At 52.9% G+C, this 15,048-nt stretch overlaps 1 protein-coding gene across 1 annotated transcript in view; it reads left to right on the top strand.

Moving 5' to 3' along the window:
* The window catches only part of LOC132448930 (FERM, ARHGEF and pleckstrin domain-containing protein 1-like), a 57,124-nt gene that overhangs the window by 17,132 nt on the left and 24,944 nt on the right, over positions 1-15,048 (top strand). The window lies entirely within an intron of this gene.

Here is a 15,048-nt window from a genome sequence, read left to right as displayed (position 1 = left end):
GTGTGTTCGTTCGTGTCCGGATGGCCGCCGTAAAGTTGTAACAATGCACCTCACCAGGACTGGCTCATCTGTCATACTGTCACGTAGTAGTTCTTCTGACGTCATCGCTGAAGAGTAGGACACACACACACACACACACACACTCTAGACGGGTCTTTTAATCATCCTTGAATAATGAAGAATAGACCTGTTGCCCCGGACGCCTCGGTAAGGGTGCGCTAAAGGTCAAGTGTTTGAATGACATCACTGTTTATTAATAGTCCCCCGAGTTAGTAGAAGCCTAGACTCAGACTCATGATAAAGCCTTAATTCCAACAGGCTTCATGTTTTAATAAGGGCCCTCTGATTGACCTTTCAGCCTACACTGGGGGGGGGGGGGGGCACGTGGTTCAGGAGGTAGAGGGGATTGGCTGGTAACCGGAAGGTTGCTAGTTTGATCCCTGGCTCCTTGAGTGTCGAGGTGTCCTTGGGCGAGATGCCTCACCCTAACTGGTCAGGACCAGCTGGCTGTCGCCCTGCGTGGTTGACTCTGCCGTCGGTGGGTGAATGTGTGCATGAATGGGTGAATGTCAGGCAGTGTTGTAAAGCGCTTTGAGTGGCCACTGGTCAGAAAAGGCGCTGTATAAATAAAGTCCATTTACCATTTACACTACAACTCTGTCGCCATGGAACAGGACATTTCCGTCATGTGATACAGGTCTGTGGTGCTCTCTCTCTGGCCTCTGTGGATTTGGACTGGACTTCATTGACTGCCATGACACCTTGACGCAACAAGTGTAGCATGATGTACACAAATCAATGGTTGGGTGCGTGTGTGAGTCCCACGGAGACGCTGCCTTCACCTGAGCCTGTTACCCACCTCGCCGAGCAACAGATGTTGCAGACGCTTGCCAAGTCAAGCACACCAAATGCACTGTAGCAAAGGACACAACGGAACACTTGCTTTAGTTTGGATTCTTCAGAACAGTCAAACAGTTCAGCTCAGTAGTTAATTCACTGTTAGTTTAGTTAATTCGTTTTCATGTTCTTAGCCAAAGAGACTCCAGTGTTGTCAGTGAGACTGATTTCCGAAGCCTGTCGTTCAGGTGAAGGTAGGGTTAAGGCTCTTAGCTAAAAGCAGCCTACAGATGTGCACAACCGGGATCCAACCCAGTGCATTCCGTCTGGTATTCGAACCCCCTAGCTACACCATCTCCCCCCTGACTGTACCGTACGGTAGCCTCGCCCTGACTGTGGCGCGAGCAGCCGTCTGAAACAGGACGTGGTTTCTTGGCTGTTGACCCTAATCCGTGCCCAGAGGGCTTGCAGGCCTGGGCAGCGGCTCAGAGCCTGCCCGGCTTATCCCCAGATCAATTATGTTCTGACTGGAAAACCACAGCCGCTCCTCCATGCTGACGGACTGGGCCTGATGCAGCCCTCTGATAACCGAGACGCTCCTCGTTGCAGGGCTTTAAACGCTTACCTTCTCATAAGTACTTATTGATTTCCAGGCGCAGTTTGTCCGGTATGATCTCCTGCACCCCAACGTTTGTTTGATTACCTTTTTGGGATTCTAAGCCTCCAAGTGATGGTCAATTATTCGGTTAATGTATTCTACAAATCAGGGTTAGCTTGGATAAGCCTTGTGGAAGCTTTGTAGCAGCGAGTTGTTGATGTGCTGATCTCCTCATTACCTTGTTGCTGTATATTGTTAATTTGTACATCATCAAAGTGTTCTCTCAACATATTACGTATAATATTTTATCTCAACATATTATTATGTGACTCGTCATATACAAGGAAAGTAGTTCATGAGCTCATTTTCTGTCAGTTATTTCCTGTTCCTCTTGTTCCTCCCAAAGCCAGGTCATCCTGTTGACTACTGCCGGTTCTCTCTGAGCGTCTGATCCTGAGGCAGGACGCTGAGTGGCGGGCAGCAGATGTTGAGCGATCGCCAAGCACCAGCGCGGCCACACTCACGGCCTCCCGTCGCGCTGTGGAACACCTACCGCGTCTGTAGCGCCGAGGGCCGCTAAGGGGTTTAGGCTAATCTCAAAGAGGCCGATTGATTGGCCTCCGCAGCAGACGGGCATCTGGGCCTGTCGTTAGTTATTACCCAGAAGGCTCGGGAGCGCGAGCAGCCCGCCGCGGGGTCGCGCTGACAGACTCCTCTCTGCGCAGGGCTGGACGGGCCGCTGCCGCTCCGGTCTTCGGACAGACCGCTCTGTTGTGACCTTTTTCTGGGATTTTATTTCCGAAGTTGGGTTCTGACACGTTTTCGGTTTGTGTGTTATTTAGGCTGGTTGGTTCAACTCTCATTTGCATATCTGCGTTTATACAAATATTGTCTCCGCCTGCTGTGCCCGGCTCTACATATTAATGCCGTCGAGTCGCTCTATAATGTTTATGCACCTTATCAAATTTGCATATCCTCATGTTAATTAGCATCGCTCTCTCTCGCTCCCTCCCCCTCCCCTACAGCTACAGACGTGTACTACACGGCCGCATTAAGGCGCGTGTTATGCACCACGGTGCGTCCGCCAGCTTATTGGAGAGCTGCTGCTCCGAACACGCGGAGCCTCGCGTTCACTGGTGTCCAATCAATGTCAACGGAACGCTAATGCTTTCAGAGCCACGCTGCGTGACCCGTCCGCCCCTCGGCCGGTAAAGGGCCGGTCCTGGTTTTAGGAGTGGTCCGTAATGGGCCGGTCCTGGTTTTAGAAGTGGTCGGTAATGGGCCGGTCCTGGTTTTAGAAGTGGTCGGTAATGTGCCGGTCCTGGTTTTAGAAGTGGTCGGTAATGGGCCGGTCCTGGTTTTAGAAGTGGTCCGTAATGGGCCGGTCCTGGTTTTAGGAGCGGTCCGTAATGGGCCGGCCCTGGTTTTAGGAGTGGTCGGTAATGGGCCGGTCCTGGTTTTAGGAGCGGTCGGTAATGTGCCGGTCCTGGTTTTAGGAGCGGTCGGTAATGGGCCGGTCCTGGTTTTAGGAGCGGTCGGTAATGGGCCGGTCCTGGTTTTAGGAGCGGTCGGTAAAGGGCCAGTCCTGGTTTTAGGACCGGTCGGGGAGGTCTACCTGGCGAGGAGGCCGTGGTCTCCCAGTCTGAACCGCTGCCCGGGCTGCTAATGCCACCTCTGCCTGTGCACCTTAACGTGGCGAGCCGGGCCGGTGGTTCAGAGCGACTCTGCAGTGGTTGATCGCCTCGGGTCAGAACAGATTTAAAGTTCTGGTTGGAGACTCTTTCTGTTTTATTTTCATCTTCTTTTTTTTAAAGGCAGCCCTCACAACATCGCAACAGTGCAATTAAGGGTGTGACCATACGGTTGAATTGTTTTAATTATGAGCAGATTACATGTTCTAGTTTGTGTCAGCAGCACTGGTGCTGGAAAGAATTCCTCCAAACTATTTTCTAAATGTAATTGGGTTTGCTCTGTACACTTCGAATCAACGCTACTCTTTATCTCCTGGGTACAGACCTGGAGACGTTACCTCGGAATCTCTCTTGTTCACTCTCCCTCCCTCTCTGTCTCTTGTTTACTCTCCCTTCCACTCTGTTGTAGTCTCTCTCTCTCTCTCTCTCTCTCTCTCTCTCTCTCTCTCTCTCTTTCTCTTTCTCTTTCTCTTTCTCGTTCTAGGGTTAGCCTTGGCCTCAAACTCGCTCCCTGGCACTGCGTCCTAAAGTTCAGGCCTTGGGGGGCGGGGGGGCGTGGGAGGGGGGGGGGGGGGGGGGGGGTGGCGTGGGAGGTGAGGTAATTGATCCTGAGATGTCCGGGCATGTCTCGCCGGGCCGGGACGCAGGGAGCGCGATGAGGTCCTTCTCTGATTGGTCGGTAGACTGGATGAATAGCGGAGACCTTTACAAACCTGTCCTGTGAGTGGCTCCGTGGTGTCGGGTAGCTCCTGTGAGACCTGGCCTCCTGCCTGAACACTGCTGTTTCAGCGTTGTCTTCCCGTTTGGCTGCGGGTGGGAGTGGGGGAGTGCTGTGGGTTCAACCCAGGGGACTTCCATGGTTGTGTTTCTTCTGTCTGGTTAATGGTTTATGGACTAGCGTCGTAGCATTGTAGCACCTGGAGACATGATTCGCTACTTGATTGGACACTGATTGGCTTGATGGCACCTAGTGGCCGTTACCGCGGATAAATGAAGCCATGAACTAAATGTTCATGGCTGCAATACATAACTTCTGATTTTTAGAAATACCAGGTGTGAAATAATCCCTGAGAGGTAAGACACTAATCTAACAGTACTGATGGATATTTTCACTAAACGGTGTAGTCGAGGATTTCTTAAATGAACATTAAATCGCCATGCTGGTGTCTGGCAGCGTGTCTGCAGTGATTGACGGCTGCTCCAGTCCAATGCTCTTACCCAGCGGCCGCTCACAGTCAGGGTCTGACACGCTCCGTGTAAAACCACCAAAGCCCCACTCTGCTCGCCAAGATTCAACATTTTGTCAATTCAAGATGGCAGTCAGAATAAGGCTCAACTTTGGCCCGAGGACACTAGTCTTTCAACATTTTGTCCCTATTTTGCCAAGGTCATGGTATGTTTCAGCAGGGTGTGTGTCTGCTCTGATTACATCATGCTGATCACAGTGTGATGTTCCGTGGTACCAGGGGCACTAGAATAATCTAACAGCCTTTAGTTAAGGTACCGTATTAACAAGACACTCAGGATAAGCGTGGTACGGTAAAAGGGCAAAAAATTGTCAAAAGTCTTAAGAAACTGACCTTGGATCAGTGCTTCCAGTCCCGGTACATCTGACCTTATGTGTGTTGTGCCGATCAATTCATTCTTTAATTCATCTGTTGATTGACCCCAGCTGACTCTACTTAATGCTGCGTCGAGTTCTCCTCACTCTCCTCTCTGTCACTGCTCTCCACTGTCTGTCACAACAGACATTTGATCACATTACATGGATGTAAACCGTTCTTTGAACTCCAGAGTAACGGTGTTCGCCAAGTGAGGCTGACTGCTCAGATCGACCGGGTTAAAGTACGGATAATGGTATTGATCACGACATCACATAACATTGAAATGTTGCCGGCCATGTATTTCCGAATATATTCTTCCCATTTTAAATGTTTTAGCAATGATAACATGAATGAATGTCTCGTAATAATAATTCATAACCTCCCCACTACAGCTGTGGCTGTTGTGTTAATGTCCATTTAGGTGATTTTCTGTCCTCAGCGACCTCATACATTTCTTCATTTTCCACTGAGCACCGGTGTCTGAGATATAGCTTAATCACTGTCCAGACGGTTGTGTGAGTAATGTGGGATTAGTCATGGGGAGGAAGTCCTGCTTCTTCTTTTTAAACATGCCAGTGGTGCTGAAGCCTCTTCATTCGAGCACGGATGGCTTGGTGGAAAGAATAGATTTATTAATGGCTCTAATGTTTTGTTAGCGGCCATCTTGAAGAGCGAGCTGAAATGATGTCTGTGTTGAGGCAAATTAAATTCTTTGTCCGTTTTTAAATTGGTAATTCTAACACTGCGCCGCTGAGATGGTATCTCTCTTTAATTATTCAATGAAGAGTCATTAATTGTATTTAATTCAATAACATGTCATTATCAGTGTGGATAAAATTGGGTTTGTGATCAACTGAAATACTTTTAACAATTTAAAGTTTCTCTCATAAAGGATTCAATTGATATATGGGTATTTGTTTTTCAGACTGGTATCATGATTTCCCCAGGCGAACCCCTGATAGAGGGACTAGGGAGAGGCGATGACGGGCTGATCCCACATCGAGGCAGGCTCTGTGGGCAGGAAGGCATTATCTGTTTTAATAATGCAGTCTCGGGGGATGATTAACCAGCGCCGTGGCAGGAGAATGTGATCGGACATCTCTCTGCAAATCACCCACCTGAGGCGGCGTGTTCTAGAAGGGTTTAGTATTCATGAGTGCATGTTCCTGTCGGTTCCCCGCCAGAGAAACTAGAAGTTGGCGTACCGTTCCTCCACCCAGGGAGTCGCAGGGAGGAGGGACCACCCAGCCCTGGGTACTATACTGTCAGAACCGGGCCTGGCTCCCAGTGTGGTTAACGACGTATATCACGACCTGAGCCGCTGCGCTTCACGGTACGCTCGCTGCTTTGTTTGGCCGTGGTTCCTCGGTTGGTGGAGCCTCTGGTTGTGGTGGACGGCATGGTGGTTCTGCTGTGCTCTGCAGCCCTCCTCTCTATGCTTTACCCTCTCTGCAGACGCAACGGGGTATAAAGCAGAGAAACGAGGGCAGATTGCGTGGCTAATTCCAGAGAAAGATCCTTTATCTATTAATGTGATTCAGTATGAAGGTGTTAAAAATAGTCCAGTGTGCAGCCTACACCATATGCACTGGCGTTTTTATTACAGGCAGTGGTCGTAAAAGACGTGTTTTCCATGGTGCACCCTTTTTATGGCATGCATTTAAAGGCACCCACACCTCGGACATGTTGGATCTATTTAATAATTTGTGGCTTTTGTTGGGAGGCTCGCTCTGGTCTGTTTCCAACGGCGCACTCCATTCTACTTTATGCAGAATCAATGTGTTTGTAGCTACTCAGCTCGCCCCGCACAACAGGCTGCGCTGCTTGTCTCTTCTTTCTTTTTTGAAGAAGATTCCTCAGCCTTTATTTATCCCGGTAGAGAACACATTTTGCAAGGCTGACCTTGACAAACGGGCAGAACTTTATGTAGAGCATCGAGCGATACTCCAGTGCAGAAATATGAATCAAGTGCAGAAATATGAATCAAGTGCATTAGGCAACAGCCACACTGGTTGTGTTCCAGGTCTTTCCGGATGCCCTTTGAAATCAGCAAATCCCTGGCCAGGAGAAGAAGACGGCTCTCCTAGAGAGCCCTTTCTCTCGGCCTGCTTTCCCCCTCTCTCGGCCTACTCTCCCCCTTCAATCAGACGCATTCCTCCCATGCCGGTCCTTTGCAGCCTGCAGGCGAAGGCCGGTGTGACAGAGCGATTCTGACAGCTGCGGCAGACCAATCCCCACATTCTCTCGCTGCTTTTCCTTTAATGTTTTTCGGCCATAGATTCGGTTCTACGGTTCTACTTTTATTTAAGTGTATTTTGTATTTTTTTTTCGGACTAATAAGAGCGCCTCTTTAAAAATGTCTTCTATTGTATTTTGAGCCGTGCTCAGAAACGACAAATGTAAACATGGCGGCTGTTGACAGCGAGATGAGAGAGATTACAGTTGTTTTGTTTCAATGATGAACACGAGCACGCACGCACGCACACACGCCATCTTGCGGCATCACTGAAGTCACCCTGAGTGTTCCGGTAGCACATGACCTGAATCTCAATGAAGTCTGCCTCCTCTCCCCCCCCTCCCTCCCCCAGCTCCCCTCCCTCCCCCCTCTTAGTCTTTGCTTACCGTCGGTGAACATGCTCTGACACTCCCACTCTCCTCCCTCTCCCCCCCCCCCCCCCCCCGGTTGCTCATCTCTCCCAGCCGGTGAACATGCGTACACAGTGACACGCCCGCAGGCTTCCGCATGCATGCCCTGTTGCCCCCAAATCATACACACGCGCACACTTGTACACATGCACGCATGTACACGCACACACATGTACAAACACGCACATGCGCAAACAGACACGCATGCACACACAATTTCACACACAGATGCTCATACGAATAGACATGCACACGCCGATACACACGCATGTACACACACACACTAGTGCACCAACACGCACATGCACGGACACACATGCATATACAATTTTACGCACAGACCCTCGCACACACAAATACACACACAGACACTCATCGACATGCACACACACAGACACTCACTCACATCGACATGCACACAAAAATACATACGTGCACGAGTCATACACTGACACAAATACACAGACACACACACACAGACCCACACACACATCACGTGCACACACGCATACAAAATACCCCATAGCCATGCACACACAGAGAGGCATACTCATACACACACTGTACACAGAAACACCCACAGACTGGACCCCCCCTGCCTGAGTGCTGCGAGGCGGAACGAGCCAGTGAGTGCCGGACCTGTTGTCTCCTCCAGCAGACGTGTGTTTCCAATGACAGCAGACGGAGCTGATATCTCTGGGTCCCTCTGCTGCTACCGCCGCCCCCTCCATCGGTGGAGGGAGAGGGAACGTCTCAGAGTTCTCCTTTGGTTCTCACCGACCGGCGTGGTGTCACTTCACCTCTCCTGTGGCTGGCGGGAAAACGTCAGCCTGCGCGTCACAGGACAATACCCCGGGTCACGGGTTCATTCCGACTGATTTATTTTGGTCTGGTTGCTGAAACCATTATCGGCTAAATGTCTGTGTGTTCTGTCTCAGATCCTCGTAACAAATGTATACTTTTGGTTTTAGTTTCCTTCTCATTAGACAAAGCAGGTTGCTCTGGGAGCTTGTGACATTTCTCATCATTAGTGACCTTATCTCTTACCTCAAAGACTTAATGATTAATCAATAAATCAGATAGGGATGAATCGGTGAGTCCACAAACAGCCAAGTCTCATTCGTTCTAATAAACCGGCTGCTTCACACAGGAAGGCGGGTTTCACCCCTACCGTAACCCTTGAGCCATTCTTTACAGCCGCTTTAATACCCCGTCTAACTCGCTCCCCCCCCCCCATCTCGACCGCACCCACTTTAACGGCCGCAGTGACCTTTTCTGAATGTCACGGTCCCAAACCACCCAGCTGAGGGGAGCAGCTCCCAGCCGACGGCGGCGGAGCCTTCCACCACACCGCCGCAGCCAACGGGCCAGGGAGTCCAGACCTCGACCGAACCCCATCGAGGCGTCACCGCGGTGACGGCCTCCTGCTCACAGTCAACCAGCAGCTACAGTAACCGAGCAGCCCCCCTCCAGTGAAACGGTCTCTAGCGTCTACCCCCCACCTCCAGTGAAACGGTCTCTATCGTCTACCCCCCCCACCTCCAGTGAAAGGGTCTCCATCGTCTACCCCCCCACCTCCAGTGAAAGGGTCTCTATCGTCTACCCCCCCACCTCCAGTGAAACGGTCTCTAGCGTCTACCCCCCACCTCCAGTGAAACGGTCTCTATCGTCTACCCCCCCACCTCCAGTGAAACAGTCTCTATCGTCTACCCCCCCACCTCCAGTGAAACAGTCTCTAGCGTCTATCCCCCCACCTCCAGTGAAAGGGTCTCTATCGTCTACCCCCCCACCTCCAGTGAAACGGTCTCTATCGTCTACCCCCCCACCTCCAGTGAAACAGTCTCTAGCGTCTATCCCCCCACCTCCAGTGAAAGGGTCTCTATCGTCTACCCCCCCACCTCCAGTGAAACGGTCTCTATCGTCTACCCCCCCACCTCCAGTGAAACGGTCTCTAGCGTCTATCCCCCCCACCTCCAGTGAAACAGCGTTCTGCGTCACTAACCCTGTGTCTCTCACGTCCAACCAGGCAAGACGTCTTTGTTCTCGTCTCAAGCCCTCCAGGTATGGGGGGGGCGTGGGTGGTTGCCATCACCCGTCCTCCCAACCTCTCCTCCCCCACCTTCACCAACCCTGTCCTCCTCCCCTCCCCCCCCACCACCAAATCCCCCCCCCCCCAGGATAGGTTTATGTAGCATCACCCAGACTGACTGAATTCAGTGAAGCGTGCGAAACATGACACACACACACACACACACACACACACACACACACACACACACACACACACACACACACACACACACACACACACACACACACACACACAGAGAGCGCGCTTTGACACCTGACCCCAAAGTGACCTCAAGTGGTGGTGCTTTGTGTATTTGTCTATTTGGGATTTGTTTTGGTAATTAGGTGATTTGGATTATTAGACCGGAGTATGTTAAAAGTGGTTCAGAAACATCCTTCTGAATGGATGTTAACATTCAGGTGTGTGTGTGTGTGTGTGTGTGTCTGCCTATGCGCTGTCATCTTAATTCCTCTCCGTCCCGTCAGGCAGCAGATCAGCAGGGGTAGGGACACCAGGTTAGGACCCCGCGGGCGTCCGGACGTGTAAACACGGTGTCCGGTCCAGCCGTGAGCGTCTCAGGAGGAAAGCCCCCAGACAGACTCGTGGTTCCTGCATGCCTCAGCCGGGCGGAAAGAAATGAATAAATCCAAGGAGCAGCTGACTCAGGGCCTGTCTGCCTGGTGTGGGAGCGGGCCTGCTACGCTGGTACGCCAGCATATCTCAGAGATACGCTACTGGTACCGCTGATGGTACTGGTACTGCTGCTGCTACTGGTACTGCTGCTTACTGCTGCTGCTACTGGTGCTGCTGCTGCTACTGGTGCTGCTGCTGCTACTGGTGCTGCTGCTACTGCTACTGGTACTGCTACTGGTACTGCTGCTGGTACTGGTACTGCTGCTGCTACTGGTACTGCTGCTTACTGCTGCTGCTCCTGCTGCTACTGGTGCTGCTGCTACAGGTGCTGCTGCTTACTGCTGCTGCTCCTGCTGCTGCTGCTGCTACTGGTGCTGCTGCTGGTACTGCTACTGGTACTGCTGCTGGTACTGGTTCTGCTGCTGCTACTGGTACTGGTACTGCTGCTACTGGTACTGGTACTGCTGCGGCTACTGGTGCTGCTGCTGCTACTGGTACTCCTGCTACTGGTACTGGTGCTGCTGCTGGTACTGGTTCTGCTGCTGGTACTGGTACTGCTGCTGGTGCTGGTACTGCTGCTGGTACTGCTGCTGGTACTGGTACTGCTGCTGGTACTGGTTCTGCTGCTGGTACTGGTACTGGTACTGCTGCTGGTACTGGTTCTGCTGCTGGTACTGGTTCTGCTGCTGGTACTGGTTCTGCTGCTGGTACTGGTACTGGTACTGCTGCTACTGGTACTGCTGCTGGTACTGGTTCTGCCACTGGTACTGCTGCTGGTACTGGTTCTGCTGCTTACTGCTGCTACTGGTACTGGTTCTGCTGCTGCTACTGGTTCTGCTGCTGGTACTAGTGCTTACTGCTGCTGCTGCTGTTAACGTGTGCCGGTGACATTTCCTTTGTTCCTGTAGAGGTACAGGGAGACGTGGATTGTGAGGGAAATGTCAGGCAGCCACTGAACGGTAACCGTGTCTAGTGGGGTGCGGGGGGGGTACTGCTTACTGCTGCTTACTGCTGCTGCTACTGGTGCTGCTGCTGCTACTGCTACTGGTACTGCTACTGGTACTGCTGCTGGTACTGGTACTGCTGCTGCTACTGGTACTGCTGCTTACTGCTGCTTACTGCTGCTGCTCCTGCTGCTGCTGCTGCTACTGGTGCTGCTGCTGCTGATACTGGTACTGGTACTGCTGCTGGTACTGGTTCTGCTGCTGGTGCTGGTACTGCTGCTGGTACTGCTGCTGGTACTGGTACTGGTACTGCTGCTGGTACTGGTTCTGCTACTGGTACTGCTGCTGGTACTGGTTCTGCTGCTGGTACTGGTACTGCTGCTGGTACTGGTTCTGCTGCTGGTACTGGTTCTGCTGCTGGTACTGGTTCTGCTGCTGGTACTGGTTCTGCTGCTGGTACTGGTTCTGCTGCTGGTACTGGTACTGGTACTGCTGCTGGTACTGGTTCTGCCACTGGTACTGCTGCTGGTACTGGTTCTGCCACTGGTACTGCTACTGGTACTGGTATGTCAGGCAGCCACTGAACGGTAACCGTGTCTAGTGGGGTGCGGGGGGGGGGGGGAGGGGGGGGGCGCGGGGGGGGTTTGCGGAAGGGAAGCCAGGCCCTTGATTTCTCCCAGAGAGGACCGGGGGAGTCTGACACCAGGCGTCTGTGATGAGCTCCCCGTCGTGTCGAGTTTGTACGGAGAGGGTGTGCGTCTCGCGTGCGATGCGTCTGATTCCCGAGGCTCTTCAGATGATAGCTCTATCGTCCTGCCGTACAGACTCCAGTTGGCTCCTTTGTCACGGGACTATTGTGGGTATGTGCTGAGAAATGAAGTGCACGGTGTAGTGAGGCTGGCAGGGAGTGTGTCTGCGGAGGGACAACAAACCCAGGAGTGCCTTAGAACGGAGACCAGTGGACCTTTACAGCACAAAGTCAGAGGTAGCTTCACCCACCCGTCTCCTCCGTTGCTCCATGCGTGTGCTGGGTGGAGGACGCTGGAGATGGGGTGGAGATGGGGTGGAGGGGGGTGGAGATGGGGTGGAGGGGGGTGGCGATGGAACAAGGAGGTGTTTTCTGAATGGCTGCCTGCTGGGCACTGGACCCTCGGCCATCGATCAGCGTGACTCATTTGCTTCATTAATGGCCGGGGTTCTCAAATTGCGTCGGGCAGTTTCGTGTTCTCAGACGGCGGGACCATCACTTCCCTCAGCCTCTCTCTCTTGCTGTCTCGGTCTCTGTCTCTGTGTATGAGTGTGCTTGTGTGTGTGCGTGATAGGCTTTATGTTCGACAATCTCTCTGTCTTGGTCTTGCTCTGTCCCTCTCTCTCTCGCTCTCGCTTTGTCTCTCTCTCTGGCTCTCGGTCTCTCTCTCTCCCTCTCTCTCTCTCTCTCTGTGATGAGCAGTCCGCTGTCTCTAATCAGCGGATCCTGATCAGCCCTCCCCCCGTCCTATCTCCAGCCCTCATTGTCCTCTCCTCTCCACGGTCCATTTCCACGGGAGGAAATGAGAGACGAGCTGCAGCCAGGCGCAGATCCTCGCCTCGTGTTTCCCCACACCCTGCTCGGCTTTCTTTGGCTCATGTCCTCGGCCTCCGACACCACCTCCACCTCCTCCTCCACCACCACCTCAACCTCCACCACCATCTCCAGCTCCGCCACCTCCACCTCCACCACCACCACCTCAACCACCACCTCCACCCCCACCACCTCCACCCCCACCACCTCCACCCCCACCACCTCCACCCCCACCAACTCCTCCAACCCCACCTCCACCACCCCCACCAACTCAACCACAACCTCCACAACCTCCACCTATACCCCCACCACCTCAACCACCACCCCCACCCCCACCAACTCCTCCACCCCTACCTCCTCCTCCACCTCCACCCCCACCACCTCAACCACCACCACCTCCACCCCCACCACCTCCTCCTCCTCCACCCCCACCATCACCACCTCCACTCCCACCCCCACCTCCTCCCCCACCTCCACCACCTCCTCCTCCACCTCCACCACCTCCCCCACCTCCTCCTCCACCACCTCCTCCTCCACCACCCCCACCTCCACCACCACTGGAACCCACCACTCTGTTGGCTCTTAATGGGAACTGAGAACAGCTGACCTCTGGGAGCTGGTGATTAGGAGGGAGGTGGGGGGAGGGGAGTGCTGGGAAGTTATTATTTATTGTGCATAATGTAATGTTGAGTGTCGTTATGAGGTTGGCCGCCTGCCTGGGCCAAGGCCGTCTTGAAATATAGATTTTTAAATTCAACAACATTTTTTATGTCTGGATGACGTCTGGAATAGAAAATGTGGTTAAAATAATGTTTGCCCTAAAATAACAAAAGCGTGAATATTTAGTTCTCCAAACGGAACAGCGCATTAACAAAGGTTGACGCACAGTGAATTAAACAATTGATAAACTATAAGGAGTTCATTAAGTGGCTGAAGTGACTCCAGGCATCGGGGGGGGGGGGGGGGCCCTCCTTGGCATTCGCCGACCGCCAAGTCGTCCATTTTGAACACGAGGCGTAGCGGAGTCCAGACGGACGTCAGAGGCAGAACCCCAGCGGGCTCATTTCCATAGCCGGGTGGGGGGGCGCTACTGTAAACATGGAGCGTAGCGTCGGGCTGCATTCTGCTCCACTTAAAACCCCACGCCTCCTCCTCCTCCTCCACCCTCCTCCTCCACCCTCCTCCTCCACCCTCCAGAGAGAGGAGTCTGCCGAGAACCAGCCGACGACGTGCCTCTCTCCCTCTCTCTCTCTCTCCCCCTCTCTCTCTCTCCCCCTCTCTCTCTCTCTCCCCCTCTCTCTCCCTCTCTCTCTCTCTCTCTCTCTCTCTCTCTCTCTCTCTCTCTCTCTCTCCTCAGCGTCTCTCTGCTCTCCGTACCCCAAGACAGGAATGTGTTTCTACAGCAGCCAGTAACCAGCGTGTTGTGCAGTCAAACGAAGGGTTTGGTCTTTGTAAATACCGGGGTGGGCTCGGAGAGGCTGTTTCACCGGTGTTGGTTTCTGTTTGCTCACTGTTGATGACCTTGTGTTTGGGGAGGAAGAAGAGCCTGTGTTTGGGGAGGAAGAGCCTGTGTTTGGGGAGGAAGAAGAGCCTGTGTTTGGTGGGGAAGTTGGGCCAGTTTTAAATTAATTAATGTCTATCTGGAGCAGAGTTCGGCAGAGCAAACTCCTTGTTTGGTCTTTTGAGAAGAGCCATGTTGTTCTTCTTAACACCCCGGGCCCCTCCCACCATGACTAGCTGCAGATTTGGCCCATCTCCTGAGTGTGTGTGTGTGTGTGTGTGTGTGTGTGCGTGTGTGCGCTGATACTGTACCGGCTTCAAAGCCGGTTAGCTCCCTGTTGGTCCCTCTGCAGCGACACTGAAAGCACAGATCAAAGGCTCGGTGATGACCCTCATCCCTCCCTCCACACCCCCTGCTGGGGCTGTCCCCCCCCCCCCCTAACCACTGGGGCGCTGGGAGTCAGACGGCGGGTGGAGGGGGTGGGGGAGCAGGCAGGCTCTGCTGAGAGAGATTTGGGTGGAAGGTATTCTTCAGTCGTCCGTTGTGAGCGGCGTGCGACGCTACTTAGTTCGTCACGACGACGCTTGGCAGTTCTACAATTCATTGACTTCTTGTCAGCCCTACAGACACTAAGCTCAGCCCTACAGACACTAAGCTCAGCCCTACAGACACTAAGCTCAGCCCTACAGACACTAAGCTCAGCCCTACAGACACTAAGCTCAGCCCTACAGACACTAACCCCTACAGACACTAACCCCTACAGACACTAAGCTCAGCCCTACAGACACTAAGCTCAGCCCTACAGACACTAACCCCTACAGACACTAACCCCTACAGACACTAAGCTCAGCCCTACAGACACTAAGCTCAGCCCTACAGACACTAAGCTCAGCCCTACAGACACTAAGCTCAGCCCTACAGACACTAAGCTCAGCCCTACTGACACTAAGCCTAGCCCTACA

Source organism: Gadus macrocephalus, chromosome 20 (genome assembly GCF_031168955.1).
Source record: "Gadus macrocephalus chromosome 20, ASM3116895v1".
Taxonomy (NCBI): domain Eukaryota; kingdom Metazoa; phylum Chordata; class Actinopteri; order Gadiformes; family Gadidae; genus Gadus; species Gadus macrocephalus.
Note: the sequence above shows the minus strand (reverse complement) of the source record. Positions and strands in the feature narration are given on the sequence as shown.